This window comes from Echinops telfairi, unplaced genomic scaffold (genome assembly GCF_000313985.2).
Source record: "Echinops telfairi isolate 266 unplaced genomic scaffold, ASM31398v2 ScPeMD7_6080;HRSCAF=6971, whole genome shotgun sequence".
NCBI lineage: Eukaryota > Metazoa > Chordata > Mammalia > Afrosoricida > Tenrecidae > Echinops > Echinops telfairi.
The window spans coordinates 3,744,217-3,749,885 of NW_022109980.1; the positions used below are offsets into that span (position 1 = coordinate 3,744,217).

Sequence of the window (5,669 nt, forward strand, 5' to 3'; positions counted from 1 at the left end):
AAGACAAATGGGTGCATAAGCAAATGTGGTGAAGAAAGCTGATGGTGCCTGGCTATCAGAAGATATAGCATCTGGGGTATTAAAAGCTTGAAAGTAAACAAGCAGTCATCTGTCTGAGAAGCAACACAGTCCACATGGAAGAAGCACACCAGCCTGTGCGATCACGAGGTGTAGAAGGGATGAGGTATCAGGCATCAAAGAACAAAAAATCATGTCATTGTGAATGAGGGGGAGTGCAGAGTGGGGACCCAAAGACCATTTGTGGGCAACTGGACATCCCCTTACGGAAGGGTGGCAGGGAGGAGACGAGCCGGTCAAGGTGCAATGTAGCAATGATGAAACACACAACTTTCCTCTAGTTTTTAAATGTTTCCTCCCCAAACTATCATGATCCAAATTCTATCTTACAAATCTGGCTGGAGATTCACTGACTCACTCTCTCACTCACACTCACTCACTCTCATTCACTCACTCTCTCTCTCACTCACTCACTCACTCACTCTCTAATTCACTCACTCTCATTCACTGACTCACTCTCTCACTCACTCACTCTCTCACACTCACTCTCTCATAGTCACTCACTCTCTCACACTCTCACTCACTCTCTCACTCATTCTCTCACACTCTCTCACTCACTCACTCACTGACTCATTCGCTCTCTCACACTCACTCACTCACTAAAAACAGAAAAAAAGGGAAAAAAAAAACAAATCTGGCTGGACTGGAGGATGTGCACTGGTACAGATAGGAACTGGAAACACAGGAAATCCAGGACAGATGGATGAACCCCTCAGGTTCAGTGGTGACAGGGGTGATACCAGGAGGGTGGAGGGAAGGTGGGGTGGAAAGGGGGAACGGATTATGATGATCTACATATAACCTCCTCCTTGGGGGACAGACAACAGAAAAATGGGTGAGGGGAGATGTTGGACAGTGAAAGAGACAACAAAATAATAATGACTTGTAAATTATCAAGGGTTCATGAGGGAGGGGGAAACTGGGAGGGAGGGGAAAATGAGCAGCTGATGCCAGGGGCTCGAGTGGAAAGCAGATGTTTTGAGAATGATGGTGGCAAAAAATGTGCTTGACACAATGGCTGTATGTGAAGATTGTGATAACCATTGTTCAAGCCCCCAATAAAATGATTTTTTAAAAATAAGACACAGTCCATTTTATTAAAATTCTCCAAAATGTATACTTCATTTTTCTGTTTCCAAAATGTATGCCTCAATTTACATCTGGCTTTGTTGCTGCAGCTGTAGTTTTCTCATCCTTTTAAAAACAGCCCTCAGTAGAAGCCAGAGTCCCATCCCGAGCTGCCCAGTTAGGAGCCTCTGATCTCCTTTTCTGATTAACTTTCTTCTCAATATTCATGGCCGATGGCTGGCTTCTAAATGAAAGATGCTTGGCCTTTTCAATCACTGATTTTACATTTTTAATCATATCCTCAATCCACCATTCAGCATCTTCTGAGGCCCCATTCACTTTATCTGCCATTGTTAAGGCGGATACACTGATGGATGCGACACGGCCTCAACTATGAAGCAATGGGTGTTTGCAATGAGATCCTCAAGACAAGCCACCAGGAAGGAGTCGTTCATAAGCACTGATTCACATGGTCTCCGCCTTTCTGTGCCCCATCAAAGTCCAAGTTTACATCCATGTATTCAGCCAACTCTGTAATTGGGTCCTTGCATGTGTAAGATGCCTGCTGAACAACCTTGCCGAGGTCTGTTAGCACCTGTCAGTGCTTTCGAACACCTTTGTTTGGTATGACTGCTGTAGTCAAGGAGGGGAGACTACATGGGCCCGCTGTCTGAATTCCATGAAGATAGTAGGATTGGTAAAGGAAGAGATGGATGATGTTATCTCGGCCTTCGGGCTGGGTGACCAACACAAAGACCAGTGAATGCTCCATGTTGGCTGGTGAAGAGACTGGAGGGGATTATGATCTGTGGTTTCTTTCCACCTTGTCATAGCTGCATCCCAATGCTGAGTTAAGATTCCAGAGGCCCACTGGAGATCCCCTTGCAGAGGGGTCTCAGGGAGGAGACCAGCCAGTCAGGGTGAGATGTAGCAACGATGAAAAATACAACTTTCCTCTGGTTCCTAAATGCTTCCTCCCTGCCCCCACTATCATGATCCGAATTCTACCTTGCAAGTCTGGCTAGACCAGAGGATGGACACTGGTACAGATAGGAACTGGAAACACAGGGAATCCAGGGCGGATGATCCCTACAGGACCAGTGGTGTGAGTGGCGATACTGGGAGTGTAGAGGGAGGGTGGGTTGGAAAGAGGGAACCGATGTGTGACCCCCTATATGTGACCTATATGTGACCCCCTCCCTGGGGGACAGACAACCGAAAAGTGGGTGAAGGGAGACGTCGGACAGGGCAAGATATGACAAAATAATAATTTATAAATGATCAAGGGCTCATGAGGGAGAGGGGAGTGGGGACAGAGAGGGAAAATGAGGACCTAATGCCAGGGGCAAATGTTTTGAGAATGATGAGGGCAATGAATACACAAATGTGCTTTACACAATTGATGTGTGTATGGCTTGTGATAAGAGTTGTCTGAGCCCCTAATAAAAAGATTAAAAAAAAAAAAGATTCCAGAGGCCTAAAGGGAACTCCCAAGCATTCCTGTCCGTTGGTGGAACCAGCACTCTTAAAAAACCACGAGACCTTCTGCTGCTCCTGAAGGAGTCCCGCGTTCACATCGGAATGTGGCACATCCTCTGGCACATCCGCAGAGCGAGTCTCCAGAAGCCTGCCCCAAACCATGCTTTTCTGCCAGAGAGTCTGAGACCATCCGCCCATGCCTGGTGGGCTGAGGTTGCCAGGGAGTTTCAGGAGCTTCAAACCCCTTCCCGGTTGGTTCTGTTTCTGCTCAGAGCGGTTTCAGTTGTGCAAAGCCCGGGGGTTCTTCTTTCTCGCAAAGCGTGCGAGAGGTCTTTGGAATGCAGGTTGTCGTCTGCATCCACAGCAAAGGCTACCATGTTGACTTCACTAAGAAAATCCCATTTCCATTGCAATGATTCTTTTTCATTATTTAGCTCTTGGGCGGAGAGAAACTCCAGCAGCGGAAGACTAGATGCCTCTCTCAAAAAACTGCCATGTGAAAAAAAGAAAATGTGTGCTGTGAGTCGTCAAGTCGTCCTCCGCCATCTGCTCAAGTAAAAGGGAGTCCGTGCTATTCCTTCCTTCCAGACTGGAACTTTGGGGGAAACCGTAGAGACGGGCAGAATAGCACAGAATTGCTCTCCACGGACTAGTTTATCTCAGCGGGATGCCGAGAGACTCAATCCCGATCTCACGGGCATGAACCATTGTATTGGAGTCCGAGATAATAATGCCAAGATGTCAATTTACCCTTAACTCGGGCGGTGTGAGCATTGAGTGTTGCCTTTGGGCTTGGCAATGGCCCCATATTGTTCCCAAGCCAGCTTTATGGCATCCTCTGCGACCTTCTGGAATGACAGTAATCATCGAAGAAGATAACGCTGGTGGGCCTCCTGGTTTCTGTTCATTCTTCCCACAGCTGGAATTCAGCCATGTCTGAGCAAACCTATGAGTTGGAGGGGCAGGGAACTCAAAGACATTTATTTGCCTGAGTGTCACATTCTACATGGCACCTGTGTAAAGGAGGTTGGCATGGCCATCTAGAGAGAGATGAAAATGAATAGGGTGGCACCTTATTTTTCCTGAGCATTGATTTCACTGACCAGCCTCGAAGACAGCCCTGTGGGAGAGAGTTGACGGGGAACTGTCAACAATTCAAGCCAGATCAGGAAGAGGCCAGTGAACAAGGAGTATAATTTCTGAAATCAGAAAGATCTTGACTGAAATCAGAGAATACCAGAAAGATGTTTACCTGTGTTTTATGAACAATGCAAAGGCATTTTACTGTGTGGATCATTACAAATTGTGGTTAACATTGGGAAGAATGGGAATTCCAAAACACTGAATTGTGCTCATCCACAGCCTGTATATAGACCAGAGGCAATCCTTTGACCAGAACAAGGGGGCTACTGCATGGCTTAAAGTCGGAAAAGGTGTACTTCAGTTACATAGCCTTTCTTCATACTCAAGCTGTGAGCTGGACTACATGGCATCAGGATTGGAGAAAGGGCCATTAACAACCTGTGATATGTAGATGACACAACCTTGCTCGCTGAAAGTGAAGAAGAGTTGAAGCACTTATTGTTGAAGATTAAAGACTTCAGGCTTCAATACAGATTATTTCTCAACATAAAGAAAATAAAATACGAACGCCTCCTTACAACTGATCCAATAAGCAACATCACAATAAACAGAGAAATGATTGAAGTTGTCAAAATTTTAATTTTAGTTAGATACAGTCAACACTCATGGAAGCAGCAAAGAAGTCAAGAAATCAAAGGACACAATGCATTGAGCAAATCTGCTGCAAAACACCTTAAAATGTTCAAAAGCAAAGATGTCACATTGAAGATTAAGGTGCATCTGACCCAAGCCCATCACCTCATGAGCATGTGAAAGCTGGACAATGAATAGGGAAGACCAAAGGAGCACCGAGGGTGTTCATAAAGAACACTAACTACACCACGGAGTTCTCGAAGAATAAACAAATCTATATTAGAAGCAGTATGACCAGAATGTTCCTTAGAGGCAAGGATGATGAGAATTTGTCTCAAGTACCGTGATGTCATCAGGAAGGATCAGTACCTGGAGAAAGACATAATGCTTGGTGAAGTCCAGGGTTAACAGAAAGCAGGAAGACTACGACACAGTGACTACAACAATGGGCTCAAGTATAGCAAAGATTGTGAGAATAGGGCAGAGCCAGGCCATATTTCATTCTGCTGTATGTAGGGTCACTATGAGTCAGAACAAACTAGCTATAACTCAAACCACGCCAATTCCATGGAAAAGAGGCTAAGAGCAGAAGCCGATGGGTCTGGCTCCCAGCTGAAGTGTGCTAGTACAAGAGGGAGCACTCCCCTGACATCTCAAGAATTTGCAATTTCAGCAATCTAAGAAGGCCACGCCCTTGGGACAGGTGCCCCCCCCACCCCACCCCCCGCAAGGAAAAATATTTAAAATTTGGAAAGGAAGCAAAAGGATGTTCTTTCCATGTCATATTGGAGGACTATCGATTTGTACATGTATGGCTTCTTATATGAATCCCAGGGATTATTTGATTCTCTATGGAACTGCCTCTCATCTGCCTTACTATTTACTATTAAGTCCTAGTCTCTGTGAAGTTACATGTTAACTTGCAGACTTGTGTTTATAGAGAGGCAAATGATTTCATTCGAGTAGAAAGATATCTCCAGTGTAAATACAGGCATATACATATGTAAAACATATTTATATATGACGATGGGGAAATAGATCTATGTGCATATATTTATTTATAGGTTGTGCTAGTCTGGGTACTTTAGAGAAGCAAATCCACAGAAACTCATGCATAAAGAGAGTTCTATATAAAGGTTAAGTACGCATTAAGAAAACATCCCAACCCAGTGCTGCCCAAGCCCACAAGTCCAACATTAACCCATTAACACATATGTCCAACACCAATCCACAAAGTCCTCCATCTCTCGCAATGATGCCAACTGCAGGAGGAAAGCCGAGTCACTGAATGTGTAAGCATCGCAGTGCTGGCAGGGGTCTCCACACAG

General features: G+C 45.2%; 1 pseudogene; it reads right to left on the reverse strand.

The window, feature by feature from the left end:
* Positions 1 to 1,275: 1,275 nt before the first annotated feature.
* The window catches only part of LOC101649865, a 73,746-nt pseudogene continuing 69,352 nt past the window's right edge, over positions 1,276 to 5,669 (reverse strand).